Consider the following 24,959-nt stretch of genomic DNA (forward strand, 5'->3'; position numbering starts at 1 on the left):
CTTTGCCAATACCCTGGCAGTCGTAATGGCACATAGAGATTAGTTTCCACCTTCATCTTTTCCTTGTTTCTCATTTCCTCCTGTTTATTGTGGAAACATTTTCTGATGCCTCTGCCTCTCATCTCCCATCAGTCTGCTCTTGCGTAGTCCTGCTTTCCTGAAGTGGAGTAAAGTCGCCCTATCCTTTTAACGAGAATAACACTCTAGGATATTAATATTTAACATGCACATTATTAAAAATGTCTCTCTAACATAGGTCAGCTTTATTATTGATTGATAGACAATTGCTCATTTTTTAATACAATCTTTGGTTTCTCTTCACAGAGAAGCTCTGGTAACGACGGCGGGTAGGAGGAGGACTTGACAGCCATAGGTAATGAATTATGTATTTATGTACACATAACAGATGGCTGGACTTTATTGACTTAAAGTTTCTGTTTGACTTGCTGCTTTTCTGCTTGCTTCTGATAAATGTTACAAACACTACAGTTTTACCAGTCGTGTTCTTCTTCATCCTCGTTGTGCCACTCTTGTTAACCTGAGTAACTGTAACACCTTGGAATTGTTTAATCTTTTAACTTGTGGTAAACTAGCCATCTTGTATTTGAGAATTAATTGGCATCCCCTAAAAATATTTCACAGGGATATATGCTCAATTATGTAAAATATATGTGCCTTTTTGGTATTGCACATATTTCGCGAATGAGTTGAGCCCAGATTTATGGTCATTGACAAATATGTGTAAATAAGATTATTGAAATATATAATTCAGACAGTGGCGTAGCAAGGTCAGGTGGTACCCGGTGCGGAAAATTTCTTGTCACCCCCGACTTGACAAAATGGCAAAAATATGTGTTTAAAACACATATTTTTGCCATTTTGTCACCCCCTCAGTGATGACACCTGGGGAGGCCCGCACCCACCGCAGCCACTGCATTTAGAGTACGTGGCCTGGGGATGCCTATATTTACACTTGCAATTCACATTGTCTCCAATTTAGCACACTATTTCAAATTCTGGAGGGTCAATCTAAGGAATGATTCGCAAAGCAAACCTCAAAAGCGGAGCACATTTAGGGGCTCATTACGATGTTGGTCCAAAAGCCTCCGCCCAACAGTTGGAATCTTCGTGACCGCATCAAAGCCCTTCCGACCCACTCAGTCGGTTTACAGTCCGACCGCCCAATTACAATGTTCGCGGTTGGAACGTAAACCGGCCTGTCATTCTGACTCAGTTCTGACTCAGAGTATTCCTGTCGGTCGGAACTGCACCGTAATGGTGGCATTCCCTATGGATGGCGTTTCCGCAGTTGGAATTACGATGTCGCTTTCCAACAGCCTTTCCGCGTTGGCCTGTCCGACATGGAAAGGCTGTTGGAAAGTGACTTTGGGGGCCCCTGGCAGGGCCCTATGGACCCTGCGGCCGACGTTTGCTGGCCAAGGGAGTACAGGTGCCCCCAATGTAAAAGCCTGCACTGTGTGGCAGGCATCATGGGGTGCCTGCAACAGGGTGCAGGGTTTTCCACACACACCCCATTTCCCCATAGTAGCCTGTGTTAGGGCCAGTTCTCGGGCGTAACACGAGCTCACAAAGGAAACAATGGAAAATCTGACCTCACAGTGCTCGGTCACGTCATAATCTGGCGGTCGCGTGGAGGCTTTCCGTCAAACATCGTAATGAGCCCCATAGAGTTTGAAAAAAAGAAAATGTTGGAATTTTTAGAGAAAATGTCAGGTCTAGTCTTAATTTTAATTATGCCAGAGTAGTTGAAGTAATATTGGTAATTTAAAAGCACTGAAACTGTGGGATAGTTGATAAAATGAACGTGATCGTCTTTTGACGACCTCGTTCTTGCAAACACGATTAGAATGTTAAGCAGGATTTTCAAACTAGATTGGGAGTTCTTTAATGCCGGAGGTTGCCGGTCAGCTTTTTGTGTAGATCAACTCAAATGCGCCTATTAGATCAACTCAAAATGCATTTCCGAGTAGATATTTTACCCGACAGGACCATTTGGGTAATTCTTTAGTGTGAAACACATTTTAAAAATGTTTTACAAACATTTTTATAGGAAGAAAGTACCATAGAGACTGGGAGACTATCGTATAGACAGTTGCAACCGTGCTTTGTCCAGCTGTTGCTCACTTTGGATTTGGATTTTGGAGAGAAAGCATCATTCTCTTTTTGTCTGCAATCTTTGCTGCATCCATACCCTGGAATCTTCACTTTTTAGGAAACATCAAGTAAGTTCAGTGCAGCACTTAGTGAAGTATTTTTTGTTTGAGGGAGGGTGAGCAACAGTATTTATGTTCCACCATTTAATTATTTATCTATTTATTTATTGGGAGTATTGAACCCATGTGGGACTAACTTTTTTAAAGGAAAATGTTTGCACATTTTTGAGATGGTGGAGGCCTGGGGTTAAATATACTATTTCTTCTTTTTTGTTTGTGGTTTTTGTGGATTTTGTACTGATTTGTTTATTATTTTTCTGTGATGTTGTTATACTGTTTTTGGCCTATTCAGTCACATTCTCATTGCTGCTGTGCTGTATATTTTTTCGAAATCACTGGAAAAAAAACTAAAGGCTAAAGTGATGTAATAGGTGAAAATGTCAGTTAAAACATACAGTTTTACATTTCAGATCCACTGAAATGTTACGGTCATGGCTATCTCAAGTAACTATAACTCATTCCCTAAAGTAACTCATGCCATCACCATGCACTGATAATTATTCCCCAGATTACATCACACATGATGTTCTATGACATCATTGATAGCATCTCAGCAACATCTGAAATCATATTATTGATGACAACACTGTGCATGGCAGGGACGCATACCATAGTTAGTTTAGGGCATGGGCTATAGTTACTTGTACAACCATAATCCTTGTCAGAGTGAACCACAAACAGCCACTAAATTAACCGGTATTTGACCCTCTGGTAGCTTGGCACAAAAGTAGTCAGGCTTAACTTAGAGGCAACGTGGAAAATATGTATGCATCTCTTAAACAGCAATAAAGTGAAAACACAACATTAATAAAATCCCACATCAATATAAAAAATTTGAGAAAAATGTAAAATTGTAAAACAATGCAAATCCAACCAGTAGAACCAGAGATATGCAATTTTAAAGGTTTCAGGTAAGTATAGTGCCTAAAATAAAAAAGGGCCACTCCCAGCTCCCTGGTTGTGTCGGTCATTGTAGTTTAAAGAGTTTGGTTCACGGGAGCTTCGAGTTGGCGGTCAGTGCAGGCAGCAAGATTTTAGTGCAAACTGACCAGTTTGCAGTTAACAAGAACACAAAACTTCAGGGTTTCTCCATTTCTTCAAGAAGGAGTTTAACTGATGCCAGAACAAGGGCATAGGACCTGGGAGGCACCTCCTGTGGATCCGGAACTCACTCCAGCATAGGCTAGCAGGGCTCATGCAGGTGGTCCAGTTGCAGGTCCAGGCAGGTCCAGTTGCAGCATGGGTAGTTGCAGTGAGGCCTCTGGAGCTTGTTATGTCCATGCAGCTTATAATATTGGTCAGTCAGCTGACCTTTGGAGTCACTTCACCCTGGGATGATGGGTGCAGGTCCATTCTTCCTTCTCAGCAGGCAGAGCAAGCAGCAAGGCAGCAGTGAGGCCTTTTTCTATTGTATCCACAGGTCACAGTTTGTACTGAGGAGTGGGTCTGAAGGTCCCCTTTTTATACCTGGTGCCCACTTTGAAGTTGGAGAGGCTTCCCTACAAAACCTGGAATTCCTGCCTCCCACCCTTGTCCCATTCTGTCTGGGGGCACAATAGGCTCATGAAGTCCTTTGTACGTGACTGGGCCAGTGCCTTTGAAGTACAAGTGTGGAAAGGTGATAGCTCCACTCTCCCCAACATCCTGCCAGAGATGGCTGATCCTGCCAACAATCAGACCCTCTATTGCGATGCTGTCTGGGCAGAATTCATAAAGGCCAACTGCTAGCCAAACTTAGTCATGTGACCCAGGAACAGGCTGCAGGAACCAAATGGCTTGGACAAGAAAATGTCAACTTCTAAAAGTGCCATTTTCAGAATTGTGACTTAAAATCTGACATTCCCAGTAAAGAGGATTTTAAATTACAAATCCTCCGACACCAATCATGACTTTCCTACCTGCTCCTAATCAAACGTTAGTATGTATTAAATGTAATAAGGCACCCCAATGTTATCCTATGAGAGAGGTATGCCTTGCAGTAGTGAAAAATAAATGTAGAAGTTTTGAACTACCCAGAAATGTGAAACTTCAAAGTACATGTCCACATTTTTAAATACATTGCAACCCCCCCTCAACTCGGGCAGGGCTGGACTGGCTACCGGGCATTTTGGCATTCTGCAGAGCTGGGGGCTGATTTCGTTGATGGGGACCTGCGTGTGCAAAACGAAATTCGTTTTGCATTGTTGATTTCAAAACACACACAGGTCTCCATCTACGAAATTAGCCCCCACCGCAGTGACATCAGCCCCCAGCTCTGAAGAATGCCAAAATGCCCGGTAACCAGTCCGGCCCTGCCTAGGGGTGACTTATATGGATTAAAAAGAAAGGTTTATACATGACAACAGGTTTATTTTGCCAGGTTGAAATGGCAGTTTCAAACTGCACACACAGGGTGCAATGACAGACATGTAACATATTTGAACAGGCTACTTTCGTGGGTGGCATAATCAGTACTGCAGGCCTACTAGTGCTACTAGTAGCTTTTAAAATTTTTGCAAATAAATTAAATGTGGCAATTGGGTGTTAGCCAATTTTGAAAGGATAGAGCACAATCACTTTAGTACTAGTTAGCAGTAGTAAAGGCCAACAAAAACGGGTTCAGAAAACAGGAGGGTTACTGCAGAAAGTTTGGTGGTGACCCTGCAGAGAGGTCCAGGTGCAACACATACATGTATATATATATATGTGTGTGTGTATCTGTGTGTGTGTGTATATACATATATATATATATATATATATATATATATATGGATATATATACACCCACACACATATTTGTGAATATATATTTCTGTAGTAGGGGATCTCTGTGTATAGTCATAATCTAGTGAATAGTCCCGCCCATGTGCGTGGACCCCGGCAATCAAAAATAATCTCTTAAATTGTCAAAATCCTGCAGAAACTGCAAAGACACTTAAGAGAGAATTTAAAGACAAATAATGCAGCCTATAACACAGGCTACATTGTCCAGTACTTCAACTAGAAATTCCACCAAATAACACCACACATAAGACATCCAGCCCAGTTTCTACCAAGAGAAACTTGCCTCTACCCTTAAAAACACTCTGGAATGATAGAGAGGAAGGCATGGACAGACAAGCCCCATAGGCTGCCATTATGTGGCTTAAACAGGATACTGTGCCTTTAAGGAAACCTTCTAGAACCTTCTCCCAGTATCCCAGAATGCATAGCAGGTCCAACTGACTTCAGTTCTTTTTTCCGGCTCCTGCTTACAGGACCCTGGCATTGAGCTCTCCCTTGTTTCAAGGGTTTATTGCATATTTTGGCACTTTTGTGTTTTAAAAGTGTTGCAGTTTACTCTCTTGGTGTTCTCTTTCTCTTCTGTGTGCTGCTTCAGGTATTTTAGGGCTCTAAAATGCCTGGACTCTTTGTGAAGTGTCCAGCATGTGGGAGGAAGAAGGCCAAGGGTGATCCACATGAGGTCTGCATTGTCTGCCTCCCTGAAGATCATGTCCCTGAGGAGTGTGTCATCTGCCAGCAGTTTACCGCTCGTACTCTGAAGGAAAGGGCGAGGATCAGGCTGTCTGGCCTTGAGGAGAGGCGTCTGCAGGCTGCAGGTGGGTCTGGGCAGTCCGGGAAGGTTCCCTCTGCCTCTGCTGAGGCCACTGGGGGGCTCCCCAGGGGCAGGAAGTCCGGCAAGCGGTCCCGGTCTCCGTCGACGTCAGGTGCATCGACGTCGAGAGGGATGACGGCGGTGTGCTCCCCTTCTCCCCGGGGCTCCGGGTCGAGACGCCGTGACGACTCGACGTCGAAGGCCCCGCTGACGAAGCCGCCGTCAACGTCATCATCGCCGTCGAGGTCTTCTTACCGACGTCATGGACGGAACAGGCATCGGCGTTCGCCGTCGAGGCGACACCGCCGGTCGCCGGCGAAGCACCGGTCGGCGTCGAGGGGCTCCTCGACGTCGGGAGCATCTAGACGGCGGCATCGACGCTCGTCGTCGAGGAAGGACCGTGCGCCGTCGCGGAGGCGGCGTACGACGTCGCGGAGGAAGAGGTCGACGTCGAGGGATCGGCGTTCGACGCCGAGGAAGAAGAGGTCGACGTCGCGGAGGCGGTGTTCGACGCCGGAGACCCGGAAGCGTCCTTCGACGCCTGAAAAGCGACGCTCGACGTCGAGCAGACGGAGGTCGGCGTCTGGGAGTCGTTCAGTTTCTCCAAAACGGCGCAAGAGGGATTCTAGTCCCAGAAGTCACGCTGCTTCCAGTGGGGGACGCAAGAGGAAGCGATCACCAGCTGAAGGGGCGGGCTCTCAGCCCCCTTCGCCTCAGGGGTCACCGGGCTCGGTGTACTCTGCGGTGTACACTCCATCTCGGCCTCGGTCGACACCTCAGCCTATTCCTAAGGAGGTCCCTCCTCCTCCTCTTCCTAAGGAGGATCCTCGGCCCCTGCCTCCACTTCCAGCGGACGACCCACCACCACCGGTCCCTCCGCATGGGCCCGCCCCGCAGCCGATAGTTCCTCCCCCGAGGTCCACTTTGCTGCCGTATTTGCCTGTACCTCCTAAGGGGACCCCAAAACCTGCACCCCAGGAGGCTCCAAGGAAGACCCCACCACGGAAACCGGTGGGGCGGCCACGGACTGGCAGGTCTCGCTCTCGCTCTCGCTCTGGAAGGCGGGACAGATCGCGACACAGATCGTCCACGCGGTCGAGACGCCGCCATAGGAGGCGCGAATCTCGATCCCGCACAAGATCCTCTGGTTCCAGGGAGTATTCTCCTACCCTGTCGGGATCACCGGACACGAGGGTGTCCCCGATTGATGACCTGGTGGCGTTCCAGGATGTCCTCTTGAGAGGCGCTGCGAAGCTGGGCATACCCCTGACGGTGCCCACGCCTAAAACGTCGGTGATATTTGAGACGTTGCACCAAAAACACCTGTCTCGCCCTCTCCTGCCTCTGGTTCCGGGCCTGGAGGAACCAGCTATGGACCTTTTCCTTACCCCCGCGGTGACGAAGGCGGCGCCATCGAGGTTGCTGAGGAAGTACCGGGCCCCGGATTCGGATCCGGCCTTTCAGAGAGCGGAACCCCCTCCCGACTCCGTAATTGTGACGGCGGCACGCAAACAACATGCCGCCACACCGTCGTCCACGGTTCCCCCGGATAAGGAGTCCAGGTGGATGGATTCGGCAGGGAGAAAGGTCTGTGGAACAGCCGCTACCTCCATGAAGGCTGCGAGTGCCACGGCGCTGTTCGGCCGATACGACCGCGCCCTCTGGGACTCCCTCGAGCGTTTTGCGGAGCACTTGCCTCGCGAGCAGCGTGCGGACTTTCAGGAAGTGCTGAGTGAAGGGATGCTGGTGGCCAACCAGATCATCAGCGCTGCAGCGGACTCTTCCCTGTTGGCTGCTCATGGGTTTTGCCATGGAATCAACCAAAGACGTCACGCCTGGCTCCGTCTTACGTCCCTGAAACCGGACGCACAGCAGAGGGTGGCCAACCTGCCGTTCTCCGGCAAGACTCTCTTTGGGAAGCATGCGGACGATGAGATGGCCCGCATGAAGGCGGAGGCCGAGACGCTCACGGCTGTGGGCCTCGAGAAGCCTAAGGAGGCGAAGAAGGCGTACCGCCCTTTCCAACGGCGGTTCGGTGGGCAAGGCCGTGGACGTGGCCAGGCTTCGGGACAATCGCAACAACAACAACAGTTCCGTAAGCCGTTCCAGAAGCGCCAGAGGGGCAAGGGAGGCCAGCAGTCTGCTCCGGCGCCCAAGGGCCAAGCTGGGTCTAGGCCCTAGGTACTTACTTCCCCCGGATCCGTTACCCACTCTGGTAGGGGGAAGCATTCAATTTTTTCTGGCAGAGTGGAGAAAAATTACTCAGGACAAGTGGGTGCTGAATATTGTTTGCAATGGATACAGTCTTCGGTTCACCAGCCCGCCTCCATCGATTCCTCCGGTCAGCTCGTGGTTTCAGCTGCTAGAGCTCCAGGTGGAGGCCGATACCCTGTTAAGGAAAAGGGCGATAGAAGACGTGCCTCTGTCCCAGAGAGGAAGAGGTCTGTACTCCCGGTTCTTCCTGGTTCGCAAGAAGGACAAGAACGAGTTCAGGCCCATTCTGGACTTGCGACAGGCAAACAAACGGATTCGCAGGGAAAAGTTTTGCATGCTGTCGTTGCATCAGATTTATCCTCAGTTGCAACAGGGAGACTGGCTCTGTGCTATACACCTACAGGATGCTTACTTCCATGTGCCCATTGCACACAAACACAGGAAGTTCCTGCGGTTCCAAGTCGGCACCAATCATTATCAATACACAGTACTCCCATTCGGACTGAAGTCTGCGCCGAGAACGTTCTCGAAGTGCATGGCGGTGGTGGCAGCACACCTGCGGAAGAACAAGGTGTTTGTCTACCCGTACCTGGACGATTGGTTGATCAAGGCATCTTCCTTCTCGGAAGCGCGAGCACACTTCCAGACGACGTGCGTTCTTTTGAACAAGTTGGGGTTGCACATCAACATGGCCAAGTCTGTCCCGACTCCGGTCCAATGCATACAGTACTTGGGAGCCTCCATCAATACGCTGTCAGCAAGCGTGTCTCCTTCGGAAGAGCGACGATTATCTCTCCTTCGGAATGCTCAGGCTCTTGTGACGACTCCATCTACAACAGTGAGGACGGTGTCTTCTCTACTGGGATCGATGGCCTCTTGTATCTTCCTGACGCCGCACGCACGACTGCACATGAGACCGCTGCAGGAGTGCTTGGAAGACCAGTGGGATCAGAGGAAAGGATCCTGGGACGACAGGATACGACTGTCTCTGCATGCTCTTCAGTCTCTGAAGTGGTAGTGTTCGGCGGGGAATCTCCTCAGAGGGGTTCCTTTTCAGAAGGACATTCCCACGCAGACTGTCGTGACGGATGCTTCTCTCCTGGGATGGGGAGCGCACTCCGGGACTCTACAGATTCAGGGAACGTGGTCTCCAGTGGAGGCCACGTATCACATCAACTTCCTGGAACTCAGAGCTGTTCACTTGGCACTAAAGGCCTTTCTTCCGTCCTTCCAGACCAGCTCCCTGCTTGTGCAAACGGACAACACTACCACGATGTACTACCTCAACAAGCAGGGGGGCTCGAGATCTCGCACTCTGTCGCAGGAGGCGCAGGCGATCTGGCACTGGCTCCTGGCCAGAGGACTGACGATAACGGCTACCCATCTGCCAGGTGTGCAGAATGTTCAGGCAGACGCACTGAGCAGACTGATTCAGGAAAACCACGAATGGGTCATAAACGACGAAGTACTAGGAGACGTCTTCGCGAGGTGGGGAACCCCAGACATAGATCTGTTCGCCACCGCCGAAAACAACAAATGCCGAGACTTCGCCTCCAGGTACTACCAGCAGGGGACGCTGGGGAATGCGTTATGGATCAGCTGGTCGAACAGCTTTCTGTACGCTTTTCCACCCATTCCCCTGATTCCGGCGGTACTCATCAAGCTGGCCCGGTCCAGGGCTCGGATGATACTCATTGCCCCGGAGTGGCCCAGGCAGTGGTGGTTAACGGACCTGCTTCACCGATCTCTCCTTCCTCACATTCGGTTGCCGTGCAGGCCGGACCTTCTCACGAAGTTCGGGGGGCGGATGTTACACCCCAGCCTCTCGTCTTTGAGTTTGGCGGCATGGCTCCTGAGATAGTGCAATATGGCCATCTGAATCTGCCCGAAGATTGCATGGTCATACTGAAGGAGTCTAAGAGGCCTTCCACTAGGACTTCATATGCTTACAAGTGGAAGAGGTTTTGTATCTGGTGCCAGTCTAAGAACCATGACCCTACCACCTGCAAGGAAGATGTCATCCTCCCTTACCTTTTACATTTGGCGCAGTCTGGCCTTAATGTTCATTCCATTAAGGTTCACCTTGCTGCATTGACTGCCTACAGGAGATGCCCTTCACAGACTTCTTTTTTCCAGATCCCTGTGATCAAAGACTTTCTGGAAGGGTTGAAGAAGGTGTTCCCTCCTGTCAGGCTTCCCTCGCCTTCATGGGAATTGAATGTGGTGCTGTCCAGATTGATGAAGGAGCCTTTTGAACCCATTCACAAGGCTTCGTTGCAGCACCTGTCCTGGAAGGCGGCGTTCCTCGTGGCCATTACATCGGCCCGCAGGGTGAGTGAAATTCAGGCGTTGTGTTGTACTGAACCTTATACTGTATTTCATGCTGCTAAGGTTGTGATGCGTACTCACCCTAAATTTCTTCCCAAGGTTATTTCTGATTTTCATGTCAACCAGACCATAACTTTGCCTAAGTTTTTTCAGAATCCTTCCTCTCCGGCGGAACGATCTTTGCATTCCCTGGATGTGAGGAGGGTGTTGAAATTTTATCTGGATAAGACCAAAGATATTCGTAGGTCAGACCAGTTGTTTATGAATTATGGATCAGTCAGGACGGGTCTTGCCACCTCTAAGCAGTTCATTTCAAGGTGGATTGTGTCCTGCATACAATTGTGTTACCAAAAAGCTAATAAGACCTTAGGAGGTAAGCCTAAGGCTCATTCCACCAGGGTCAAAGCTGCCACGACAGCCTTGCTCCGTAATGTGCCGATTGCAGAAATCTGCAAGGCCGCCACTTGGAAGTCGGTTCATACCTTTGCTAAGCATTACTGCCTGGACTCTGATGCCAGGGCAGACGCTCAGGTTGGGCAGGCTTCGCTGCGGAATTTGTTCGCACAATAGTGGCGTTCTGTTCTTTCTCCACCGCCCCTTTGGTGTGGGGATGGGCTTGCCATTCTATTCACTAGATTATGACTATACACAGAGATCCCCTACTACAGAAGGAGTAGTTTCTGTCCTGTAACTCCAGTTCTGTAGTAGGGGTATCTCTGTTATAGTCATAAGCGCCCGCCCTCCTCCCCGGTGGAGAATTGTTCATGTAAGTAATGCTACAGGTCTGGCGTTTTTACGCCTTCAAAAAGAACTGAAGTCAGTTGGACCTGCTATGCATTCTGGGATACTGGGAGAAGGTTCTAGAAGGTTTCCTTAAAGGCACAGTATCCTGTTTAAGCCACATAATGGCAGCCTATGGGGCTTGTCTGTCCATGCCTTCCTCTCTATCATTCCAGAGTGTTTTTAAGGGTAGAGGCAAGTTTCTCTTGGTAGAAACTGGGCTGGATGTCTTATGTGTGGTGTTATTTGGTGGAATTTCTAGTTGAAGTACTGGACAATGTAGCCTGTGTTATAGGCTGCATTATTTGTCTTTAAATTCTCTCTTAAGTGTCTTTGCAGTTTCTGCAGGATTTTGACAATTTAAGAGATTATTTTTGATTGCCGGGGTCCACGCACATGGGCGGGACTATTCACTAGATTATGACTATAACAGAGATACCCCTACTACAGAACTGGAGTTACAGGACAGAAACTACTCCATATATATATACACACACATGTATGTTCACTAAAAAAAAGGTTAAAGTGATGTTGTAGTTAAGTGAAAATGTCAGTGTTTAAACTAAAAAACACTGCAATTCACCAGTTATATTTATTTCTAATAGTTAAGTGAACATGTCAGTGTTTAAACTAAAAAACACTGCAATTCACCAGTTATATTTATTTCTAATAAGTATAACTCATTCCCAAAAGTAACTATAACTCGTGCTCCCGTGATACACAGTGTGTCATTAATGATGTAATTTCAGATGTTGCAGTGCGTTTATCAATGATGTCATGTGTCGATGTCATGTTTCCAGTCTGGTGGGTTAGTGGACTAATGTGTCCACTCTATGGGCCTATGTTTGACCTCCTGGTCACAGGTTTATATCCCAGTGGGTTCACTCAGTCTGTCATCCTTTTAAGGTTGCTAAAATGAGTGCCATTGAGTTGGGTAACAATAAACATCTGTTATTTAGCGCCAAGATACCCTTGGGTGAATGTGCGCTTTACTAATACACATGTTATGTTATAGGACACGTCATGAGTGATGTAGTATGTGGGATAATTAGCTGTGCATGCCAAGGGTGCCAGTTATAGTTACTTTAAGGAACAAGTCTCTCCACCCAACCCCTTGCGAGCAGCCAAGCCTATGGCACGCTCAACCTTCTGGCATGTGCAGTGTGCAGTTGGTCTTGCAGTTTGTTAGAAATTGGATTGCTGGTTGACTGGGGTGTGATCCCTGGTCAAGCAGCAACCACAGTCCTAGTTAGGGCAAGGCACAAGCAAACCCCAAATTAACCTGTGCTAAGCCCCCTCCCCACATCTTCCCCCCGGTAGTTTGGCACAGAGCAGACAGGCTAAACCTATAGGCAATGTATAAAGTATTTGTGCAACACTTCAAATAGTAAAACTGTGAAAACACCACACCATTTTAGAACAATAGAGCCTAATTTATTAACTAAAACAAGACTAAAATGACTAAATCCAATCAGTAGAACTGGAGTTATTAATTTGTAAAGAATAAACTGTAAAATAGCTCCTAAAAGCGGATACTGTCCCAGATTAGTCCCGCTGAAGTTTTACCTTCTCAAGTGCTGGTGATAAGAGTCCCATTTGGGTGGAAGAAGTTCGCCATGCGCAAGGAGGGCTTCACTGGCGGTGGGTGGCAGGGCACAAGGAGCCGGCTGGGTATTGCAGACCTTCAGGCTTGAGCCTTGCATTGGCGGTCCATGCAGGCGATCGTTGATTGGTGTGCGAAGAGAAGGACTTGAGGCTGCTCACAATGAATTTCTGTGCATGCGAGTGATTCTGGACTTTTCAAAGTCGCAAAGAGCCCAGAAGCTTGAATGTAAGAGCTCAATAGCCACACCGACGGCCCAGGATCTGAGAGGCGCCTCTAGGGGGTCAAGATCTTGCTGAAGACAAGTACAGAAGCTGTAGGGGAGCCTGTTATGTCCCTGAGGCTCAGATCAGGAGACCAGCAGACTAGCCCTTTCAGGGCACTCTGGGGTCCTGGTTTCCAGATGGAGTTGCAGGTCAAGTTCTTCCCCAGGCAAGAGGTCAGCAAGTCAGCAAAGCAGGTCAGCAGTTCCTTGTACTGCATCAGTCTAGCAGAGTGGCAGTCCTACTAGCAGCACAGGAGGCCTTCTTCCTGGCAAAGTATACACAGGTCTAGAAGTGTATTGAAGAGTTGGTATCTGAGGTTCATCTTTTATACACCGATGCCCCGGTGCTGAAAGGTGGGAGGAGCTTCTAGACAGTGTCTTTGAAGTGCATGGAATTCCCTGCTTCCTTTTACCTGGCTCCAAGCTGGCTGAAGGGAAAATGTAGGGTTAGTAAGTCCTTTGTGTGGAGTCACAGCACAGCCAGTTCTGATGTAAATTAGGCAGAGTTCAAGTCTTCCCTCTCATCCGGCCAGTAATGGGCCATACAAACACACCTATGCTCCCATTGTGTGTAGCTGTCTAGGATAAATGTACCAAGCCCAACTGTGACCGAGGAAAGGATGCAGTCACCAAATTGCTAAGGCACGAAAATGCAAACTTTCTAAAAGTGAGAAAAAAGGGGAATGGCCTGGACCTTAACAATTTATATACGTTATTAAATTAACGTGAAGACCAAACACATTCCATCCGTTGTTTCATCAGATATTTATATTTTACCTTATTATTGAAACAATTTTTATCTGGTTTTCAAAAATTGTTAATTATGTGAAAAAGAACACAATGTAGTCATATCAGATTTTCATACATCAATACAATAGATCATTACATTCATTACTGTACATTTACAAAAAACATTCAACAATACAACATCGCTACATTTATAGGACATCAACAAAAAGACAAAAATCAATTTCTAGTCCCAATTTAAAGGGTATAATACATTTTTATGAGCCTAGAGTCTCTTGAAGAAGTAAAAATGAGGTCTCTGAGACAAACAAGGGGAGCACTTAAATATCTATAACACGGGTGGATGTAATAACCCTCAGTCTAGGGTGAAATTAAGTTCACAATCCTTCAATGTTTTATATTTCGCCAACGCGTTTCGAGTCCCGTGCAAAAAGTATAGGGGCTCTCATCAGGGCTGCAGATTTTTATAGGCAGTGGTGTTGTCTGAAAAAAGTATAAAATACATTTATGTTAATTCTTAGTGGGGCTCCCGTCCTTTTCGTCAATTCTTAATCTTCATAAAACATATTGCTCTATTTACATGATAGAATGTACCGTACCTGGTAGAAGGTATTCTTTCTATCTGACTTTGGCTTCGGTGAAAGGCGTTGGAAATGAATTCTGTTGGTAGTAAAGGGAAAGGTATGAGGCTTTGTGGTCCAAAAACAAATTATTTTCCACCAAACACTCTCAAACTTTAACTGCTTCCTACCTTTTGAGGTGAGAATTCAGCCCTATTTCCGTAAATAAAAATAGTGTATGGCCCTACCTGGTCCTTGTCCTTTTAAGCCTAACTCCCATGTTGAATAACTTTCTAAAAGTGGCATTTTCAGAATTGTAATTTAAAATGCTAATTCACCATAAGTTTGAATTTTAAATTTGTATTCCAGAGACACCGAACATGAACCAGTTATCTCTTCCAGTTTGGAAATTATACTTATAAAATGTAATAATTTTCTTCCAGGGGATCCTCATAAATAGTCATAAGCACTGAATATTCCCGCCCACGTGCGGGGACCCTGGAAATAATATAAAAATATATATGGAAATCACATATATCTAGCTCCACATATATGTATGTACATATAAAATTTTTACTCACACCAATGCAGCCCCAAAAACTGAGGCTAAACAATGTAATCACTCATACATAAACTGTATTAGCAAGTATATAAAAAACACATTAGGTCAAATAGCACTTGAACTCTGTGTTTTAATGAGCAACGCACTCATAAATCCTGAAAATTGCTAATAAATAGGCATTGTTAGCCCATAGGCTGCATTGCAAAGCAAAAGCATATAAAATGAAACCATTTTCAACGAAAACTGACACCGTGCCTTTAAGGCAGCCATGACCCTGGCTTCCCATCATGCCTCAGGGGTGACAGTTAGGCCAGTCGTTTTTTCCGGCTCCTTCAGCCATGACCCTGGTTTAACAGCTACTACCTGTTTTGACTTTCTGTCAAAAATACTTTGTGGTTTTTCACAATTTCCACTTATATTCTGCGTCTTTTAGGCATAGAGTGTTAGTGCTGCCTTTTTTGATTTTCAAAAAAGGATTATTTTTGTCAAAATGCCTTCTCTTTTTGACACCTGCCCTTCCTATGGAAAGAAGAAGGCCAGGACTGATACACACCCTGTGTGTATCCTCTGTCTCCCTGAGACACACTCTGCAGATACCTGTGAACACTGCAGGACTTTATCTAGGAGAACCCTCAAGGACAGAGAGAGGATAAGGATTTATGGCGTTTCTGAAAGGGGTAAGTCTCCTAAGAGACAGAAAAAACGGAGGACGCGATCGACATCGAGAGAAGTCCCGACTTGTTCTCCTTCGGCCTCGAAGCTTCCAGCGACGACGAAGAAGATGTCGAAGACGAGTCATCTTCCTTCGACGGCGAAGGCTTCAGCGTCGAGATCTAAGGTACCTCCGCTGACGTCAACTGGGCGATGTTCAGCCTCGAGAGAGAGGTCTCCGTTGATGCACAGGAGCTCAACATTGAGACAACCGTCGTCGACGTCACATCACCGGCGTTCGGCGTCGAAGCTTCCTCCGTCCACGCCTAGTCAACGGCGTTCGACGTTAAGTCACCCTCCGTCGGCGCTCGTCAGCGGCGTTCAACGTGGAGACACCCTCCATCGTCGCCTCATCACCAGCGCTCGACGTCGAGGCACACTCCGTCGACGCCTGAAGGACTGGACTTTTAACAGTACCAGCGGTGCCAGGGAACAACACCTATAACCTTCATGGGATACCTGTTTCGGCGCACAAACTACAGAGACACGGGACACTTCCTTCGGCGTCAAAGATCAGCGTTTATTACTGCAGGGAAACAAGAGTCATAAGAAGTACATGGACATGTAGGTTCTGCGAGTCTGCTTCAAATTGCATATGTAGGTCTCTCTCTTTTATACAAAATGTTGCCATTGCACAACATGTGGACAAAAGATTACAATTCAGTTCCCACAGTAAAACTTCAAAAGGGTCGCTTTCATGTGTTCAGAATCCCGCAACATAATTACAGTAGCAATGCCGGTTCCCAACTGTAAAAGTACATCTTACCACCATTAGGCACACCCATTAGAGTTGTAAATGACCAGAAGGAAGAGACAAAGAACAGCTGCAAGGAAATCAGACACGTGTAGAGAAAAGAGGGTGAGGGTAATATCGGAAACATGATCGTAGGATCAAAGAGCTGGATCCCATCTCCTGCACGGCTGTCACAATAGGCCGGCACGACCAGATTACCCTCAAGCTGAGCCATCTGCCTTTGCTGTGTCATTCCTCCGGCCATAAAGACGCATGAAAGGAATATGCGTCTTCCGCAAGGCTTGGGAACTAGAGGGTCAAGGGGCGAACAGTTACCTGCTCGCTGACTACGTGAGGGCAAGAAACAAAATGGATGCCGTATCTAAAATGGAACCCGAGGGTTCAGATGAAGAACACGTAATATTAGACGAACCCTGGCAGGTAGCGTAGCGAAAATACACACACTTGCCGAACTCGTCATTTACGGTTCGTAGATACCAAACTCTTCCATATTCGGTAATGCCCAGAACGTCGTAATAATTTTTACGGAACCTCAGACGGTCCTTTTGCCCTCATGTAGGCAAGCACTAGTCGGAATCATAATCGATTTCGATACTCATCAGATCATTTAGATGTCGCTGATGCATTATTCTATCCTTCAATGCCTCTTTGGTGACAACGGGCTGTCTTATACACGTCGTAGCACAAAGGCCACATAAGGCAGGACCACATTGCACACAAAGACAACATGAGAACAGAAATGTCACAACAACCCCTATGATCATCAGAATCTTCCAACCCCAAGTCGACATCAGACCCCAAAACCATCCCAGAAGCGTCCAATTTCCTTCGTCCACGTGTATGGACTCCGAAATTTTGTGCAACTTAGAGATGGCTTGATAAACCGTTGGAGCGTTATCAGGTATGAATATGCAGCAGCTCGAATGGATGATTTTACAAACCCCACCTCTATCTGCTAGAACGATATCTAGAACCATACGGTTCTGCAACGTCATTAGTCTATCAGCCTGGAGTTCGGCTGTCAAATTACCAAGGGCATTTGCAGTTATGTTGGCAGTTGATTCTACTACACGAGTTAACTGCCTTAGGTTCCTGCTATTAACCATCGGTCCCCAGAACGGTAGGAAACCCTTAAAGAAGTCTCCCGCTTCTTGTCCGGCAGTATCTTCTTTGCTAACCACACCTCTCACAATTCTAGTTCTGTGGTAATCAGAGGCCACAGTGAAAGTCGGAGGCAAAAGATTCGCAATATAGCAGGTACCCGAGAAATCATGAGGTAACCACGTATAGGCTCGATCATAACATACAAAGTAGGTACCCTTGGCAGGCAGGAAGACAGGGGAGGAGAGCATCGGTAAGACATACATCTCGGTACAAGCACTCTCCCCAAACTGAGCTCTCGGATTTCGACCAAGACCTTTCAAGCAGAAATTACCAAGGTGAGGTACAATCCATATCGGTGACGAGCTTTTAAGCTGCCTCTCACCCACTGATTAGCTGTACTCAGCCTCACTTAGTTCCTTATATGCTCGCACCTCTTCCTCTGGGATGAGCGATGCGTCAAAAATATCTCTATCTAAGTCTGCAATAGCTCTTGCCAGAGTCTTGTGGTACGGGCCAGGACCAGAGTTTGCTGAGCGTGGTTCTCGATGGGGGTAGGAATCTAGTGCGCTGCGGAACATAGTTTGTAATGCTCGAGCTGACCCTTGTGCACTATAAGGCAGAACTAAGTACGGAATACCCTTATCCATGGTATGTGGCATTAACCCGCACACCCAACAATTGGTAGTGTTTACCACTAACTGATGCTGATGCAAGAGTTGGATAAAAGAGTTGTTTCTGAATTCTGCACGTCTGACTTGTTCGTGTTGAGGCAGAAGATAAAAGGAATGTGGAGAGACAGTAGAAACGAAATATAGATCATGAGATGGAAGAGTAGGTGTAGTAGAAGACAATAAGAACTGGGACCCATAATATACTCCCCCTACCAGTAACATGGATATGGTGAGGAACAGTATGATCACCTGTGAGAAAAACCATTTCGTATGAAACATTTTATGCAATGCAGATCTTTGCGCCAACATTTCCTCTCTTTTCGACAGCTCAGACAATGATGATTCCATCCCCTAACGACCGTCCGCAACGTTCTTGACGCACTTCCTTCTGAGTAGCGATTACCAATTCCCAGGAGTTCCCAGAAATCGATAAAAGAAACCGACCTTGTGTCGATAGCTGCTAAACAGAAAGAAGTACCCGCACGGCCTAACGGTCAACCTGGATGGTAGATTCTAGCTAAATAATGTTCTTGGCTGTACGAAAAAAGGAAAAAGATACACAATATATTATGTCCACTGTTTTCAGAGCAAATGTAGAACCTAGAAACAAAAAAATCTTTTTATTTATGGCTCGTTCGTGAACGAAGAAAGTATCGGCTGCTTCCGGGGCGAGTCTGGTCTTCAAACAGTGGATTGGATGGTAAATGAGTGTTCAATTGTTCAGGCAACTTTTCAGAGTTCTCCAATGGCGATGGCAAAGAAATTGTTCGAGGGGTGTCAGCTATGGACTGAGCTTCGCTGAACGGAACAAAGTGTTGTGGAGTGTCTGTTTCACAAGAAGAAAAACCTCTTTTTACCCAGGTATCCGATGGTAAAGGAAGCGGAACCTTTTTAGTATGGGTAGCGTGGACCCAATTACGGCGTCCGTGTAGTCGAACCGCCGTCCTCGTAGCTAGCTGCACCTGAAACGGGCCCACAAATCTCGGTTCAAGGTTCCGTTTTCGTCCGTAGTTCCGGACGAGGATCCAGTCTCCTGGTTGAAGCCGATGACCAGGACCCTCTGTGACGGCAGAGCCTCAAAGACCTGTTGGTGAATCAAACTCATTTTAGCAGTCAGATCATAGAGATAATCAATCAACATAGGGTATTCGATTCTATCAAATTCTTTAGGTCTTGGGACTCCCCATACATTAGCAGGACGGCCGAACACAATCTCATATGGGCTGAGCCCTACTCGAGAGTGTACAGTTGCCCTGGTCGACAGGAGAGCCAGAGGCAAAGCGTCGGGCCATGATAAACCAGTTGTTGCCTGAATTTTAGCCAATTTCAGTTTTAGGGTGCCATTATATCCTTCCACCAAGCCTGCTGATTGTGGATGGTTTGCACTATGAAATTTCTGTACTATCCCCAAACCACGACACACACTCTTCATCACACTCCCAACAAACTCACATCCGTTGTCCGACCATACGACCCGAGGCATTCCGTAGCGGGGAAAATACTCTTTGAGCAAACTTTTTGCCGTGGATAAAGCCGTATTATCCTTAAGGGGGTAGGCCTCAATCCACCTAGAGAATGCACACACCACAACCAACACATACTTCAAGTTATTACATCGGTCCATGTGGATAAAATCCAACTGGATGACTTCGAAAGGGTATGTAGGAGGGGCAAAATGGCCAGGCGGAGTGGGAGTGCCCTTACCAGGATTGTGCATCAAACATACCATACAATTCTTAACCACTCTCTCTGCACACTTAGTAATCCCATCATTCTTCCATACATGAGACAACAACTTGCATATGCCTTTCGTGTTGATGTGCGCCATACCATGAGCCATTGTAACAACAGCGAGCACATACGCGTCTGGTAACATCCATCTCTGCTTTTCTGATAAATCAACCCAACATCCATTCTCATCCAATCTTCCCGTGCTCTCTCTCCATTTAGTCCTCTCCGTCTCAGTGGCTTCATTCTGTATTCCCTTCACACTTTCAATTGTGTCTTCACACATACCAGTCTCTGTTGGCCATCTCACTGAGTTCGTAACATACATTCTGTTCGTCAAATCTTTAGCTGTCTCTTTAGCCGTTTCATCCGCAAACGCATTACCACGACCCACATCATCTGTTATTTTCTGATGCGCCCTACATTTGACTATGGCCACCTGTTTAGGCAATGTGAGTGCATCTAAAAGATCATTTACAAGCTGACCATGTTGAATCTTCGTGCCATGCGACGTAAGGAATCCTCTCTCTCTCCACAGTCGTCCAAAACTATGTGCCACACCAAATGCATACTGGCTATCTGTAAACACATTCACCCGTTTATCTTTGGACAACACACATGCTCTCGTCAATGCGATCAGCTCAGCAGCCTGAGCCGAATTCTGACTTAATCTTGCTCTTTCCACAATCGTACTCAATGTTACTACAGCATACGCAGTCGTCACATCACCGTTCGGCAACTTAAAACAGGAACCATCCACATATAAAGTACCATCGGGATCTGTCAATTGTGTCTTCACACATACCAGTCTCTGTTGGCCATCTCACTGAGTTCGTAACATACATTCTGTTCGTCAAATCTTTAGCTGTCTCTTTAGCCGTTTCATCCGCAAACGCATTACCACGACCCACATCATCTGTTATTTTCTGATGCGCACTACATTTGACTATGGCCACCTGTTTAGGCAATGTGAGTGCATCTAAAAGATCATTTACAAGCTGACCATGTTGAATCTTCGTGCCATGCGACGTAAGGAATCCTCTCTCTCTCCACAGTCGTCCAAAACTATGTGCCACACCAAATGCATACTGGCTATCTGTAAACACATTCACCCGTTTATCTTTGGACAACACACATGCTCTCGTCAATGCGATCAGCTCAGCAGCCTGAGCCGAATTCTGACTTCATCTTGCTCTTTCCACAATCGTACTCAACGTTACTACAGCATACGCAGTCGTCACATCACCGTTCGGCAACTTAAAACAGGAACCATCCACATATAAAGTACCATCGGGATCTGTCAATGGAGTATCTTTTAGGTCAATACGACCCTTGGTCTCCTCCTCAGTTCTGAGATAGCAGTCATGTACTGCTTCACCACTTGATTCTGTGTCGATCGGCAGCAATGTTGCTGGATTCAACACATTACATCGTTTTATCCGTATATGACTGGCCAGCAACGTCAACTCATATCCAGACAACCTTGCGCTCGTCAGATGTTGAGTTTTCGTTCGATTCAATAGAGTGTCAACTGCATGCGGAACCATCACTGTAAGCATATTATCCATGACCAGACCTGCGGACTGTCGAATGGACGCCGCAGCTGCCGCTGTTGCCCTTAAACAACTCGGCAAGGCTCTGGCTACTGGGTCTAAAGTCGAAGAAAAATAGGCGCATGGGCGTTGCTTGCCGCCAAAAGGTTGTGTCAGAACACTCAACGCGCAACCATCCCTCTCGTGAACGTATAGTGTGAACGGCTTACTGTAGTCAGGAGTGCCCAACACAGGAGCCGAACACAACGCATCACGTAATTCAGAAAAACTTTTCTGACACTCTTCAGACCAAGGCAATGGGGATGGAACATCTTTGCACGTAAGAGCTATCAATGGTTTCGCCAACAATGAAAAATTTGGAATCCATTGTCTACAATAGGACGTAATACCTAAAAAGGCACGAACATCTCTCTGGGTTTTTGGCACAGTCATTCGGGAAATCGCTGCAATTCTCTCTGGGGTCAACCTTCTCCCTTCTCTTGACAATAAGTGACCTAGATAGGTAACTTCTTGACAACAATACTGTAGCTTGGAAGGCGATACCTTGTGGTGTAAGTCATGTAGATAGTGCAATAATGATACCGTAGCCGTTTTGCAAATAGCTTCTGTATCAGCTGCCACTAAAAGATCATCAACGTATTGAATCAAAGCCGCACCCGTCGGTAAAACAAAGGCATCAAGTTGACCTTTAAGTGCTTGGCTGTAGATTGACGGACTCTCACAGTAGCCCTGTGGAGCGCGTTTTAGCCTAAAACTGCGACCACCTAATGAGAATCCGAATAGGTCTCTGCTTTCCTCTGCAATCGGAATGCTAAAGAAAGCATTCTTCAGATCGATCACTGTGAACCAGGAGGCAGATGCCGGAATCATTGTTAGCAAGGCCGTAATGTCGGGAACCACAGGAAATTGTGGAACCACTATCTTATTTACCTCTCTCAAATCTATTACAAAACGATACACAGGAGGTTTAGTTGGGTCAGTTCGTTTCAGAATTGGCAATACAGGGCTATTACACACGTTTCCACGAGTTTCTTCAACAACACCTTTTCCAATGAGATCATGAACGATTGCTAACAGCGCTCGTTCGCCCTCAAGAGAAATACGATATTGAGGTAAACGTGGTAACCGCGCATTAGGTTTCAATTGAATCACATAGGGTGGAATATCTAACAGGCCCACATCATTGGGACCTGTGGCCCATAAGGACGCAGGGAGGGAACTCAATTCCGGTGGGAATTTATCGACCGATAAATACATGGGAGAGATCACTCTCCGTCCCAATGTAAGCTCCACTCCTTCGGGGGAACAATACAAAGTTGCATATAATCGTTTTAATAAATCCAGGCCCAAAAGATTCTCACCACAACCTGTAGATAGAATCAGTGGAGCCGTTAGCTCACGAGGTCCAATCATAAGAGGCAAAGGACTAGAGACTGGGTTACTAACAGGGGCGCCGGAAAATCCAACGGAAACGTTCGTTAAGCCAGACAAAGGTGCGCCAGGGAGTTTCGAATGCATGATGGAACTTTTCGTCGCACCAGTGTCTAACAGAAAAGGCTCAACTACACCCGATGTAGCCACTGCAACGTAAGGCCCACTCTGATCTACCGGAACTGACACTACTCCCTCTCTTTGTCGTTGGCTGTCCTAGTAATGGTCGTTTGCAACAGTCTCATGCTCTACGTAATAATCGTCCACATTATACTGTGCAGATCGAACTGACCCCGCATTTCGCTGGTCAAAACAATTATTCGCATCCGATTGATTTTGTTGACGATCAATCTGATTGTGGGGTGAACCACGACCTCTACCTCGTGATGCCTGTTGAGGACCACCACCACGGTTTCCTCGTGTCGACACACCATTCAGACGGTCCCGTAAGGCAAGACAATCATATTTTAGGTGTCCCTCTTTCCTACAATATGCGCACTGATTATACCCAAGTGAAGATCTATAATCAAAGTTGTCAGAGCGCGGCTGCATCCTATCGGGCTGTGCTCGTGGTCGATACTACTGTTGTGAATCATCTTGGTTTGATCGTGGAGGATATGCTCGCTGCAATAAAACTTTCGTTTTGAGCTCCTTCGTTTTCTTTTCTACACGATCACTTTCTTCCTTTTCCCTATTCTCATAATACTGGGCCGTTGCTAGTATTTGCGCAGGGGTTGAAACTGCCCACGCACTCTCTGAATTCTTCAATTTGTTGCTTAGCTCAGGCAACAAATTCGACACGAACTTGTCAACAAATAACCGCTGGCCTCCCTCAGCGCCCATGTCCTGGCCGCTGTGGTCGACAAACGCGTCCTCAAACCTCGTGAAGAAATCCGAGACACTCTCGTCTTTCTTTTGCTTACAAGCTGATAACTTGTCCCAGTTCACCTTCATCGCTGGCATGAGAGTTTTCATGAGCGTAATGATTTTCTGAGGCAAATCCAAGATCAGCTGGTCAGGCTTAGCCCCACCAACTTGTAGTCCATCAGCTGTTATCAATGCAGCCCAATCACCCCCTAATTCAACTGCGTGATCGGCTTGACGAATTTTAGCCCAAACTGGTTGCGGTACAACATTACCGAACAACATGTCGATGTCGGCAAGGTTCATAATAGAAGCTTCCACCAGTTGTGATAACTCCTTATAATAACCAGACGGATTTTTACGCGGATCGGGCAAGGATTGCTTCACTTGCAAAACTTCCGATCGTTTCCATGGAAGGTGTATCCATACCCTTCGAAAATGCGGTAGAACCACAGGGTTAGCTTGCAGATCACCGGGCACCCAAAGTGGCGGAACCTCTCTCATAGGATACTGACCAGGAACCGCTTTCCAATTCTCAGTGGTATCATCTGATGACACCCGAGAATGTGCTGTGGATCTGAACGCTAATAAGCATTCCACGGCACGTCGTACATCTTCACCTATAATCATACCGTTCGAAAAGTGACTCTGAAGTTCAATTATGTCGAGCGGTACATTATCTACATCATCGTTATACCATTCTTCCCTCAAAAAGTTACACATCTCTTCAAACACGAATCTCTGCGTAGGCTCATTAAACTGAGAAAACGTGTCGAAGACCACACGTGGAGTGTAATTAGCAGGATGTCTTATCCACCTATGTGCCATGGTTACTAACGTCTCTTTCTCCCTACCACTAGGGATCTGACTCCGTCTCTGAGGAGTTTTAGATAAATCAGACGAAAATAACGGACCAGAAAGAGGTGAATAAAGGGTAGCAACAGAGTTAGGAACACGCTTACGAACAGAAGGAGAAAGAAAAACAGGGGCAACAACACCAGAGGTGAAGGAAGGCATAGTAGGAACAGACAAGACAGTCGGAGTAGCAGAAACAACAGTCTGCGAAGGTACAAGTACAGGGGCAGTAGGAACAAGGACAGGTGGTGGAACAAACGTAGGATTAACAGCGGGCTGACCCGCAGCCGCTGGAGCAACAGGAGGTGCAACAGGAGGAACAACAGGAGCAGCTACAGGAGCAGTAGCACCCTGTACATAAGGAGGTGGTGATTTCATCAAATACGATAACAAGGAATCCTCCTTCAAATCTTCTTCTTTC

General features: G+C 46.8%; 1 protein-coding gene across 13 annotated transcripts in view; it reads left to right on the top strand.

Annotated features, from left to right (window-relative positions):
* SATB1 (SATB homeobox 1) overlaps positions 1–24,959 on the top strand; it is a 1,317,576-nt gene that overhangs the window by 435,180 nt on the left and 857,437 nt on the right. For all 13 annotated transcript variants that reach the window (XM_078664013.1, XM_078664008.1, XM_078664010.1 and 10 more), the window contains 2 exons: positions 325–373; positions 2,072–2,243. The gene's annotated coding sequence lies outside the window, so the exon portion shown is untranslated. The remainder of the gene's footprint in view (positions 1–324; positions 374–2,071; positions 2,244–24,959) is intronic.

This window comes from Lissotriton helveticus, chromosome 10, assembly GCF_964261635.1.
Source record: "Lissotriton helveticus chromosome 10, aLisHel1.1, whole genome shotgun sequence".
NCBI lineage: Eukaryota > Metazoa > Chordata > Amphibia > Caudata > Salamandridae > Lissotriton > Lissotriton helveticus.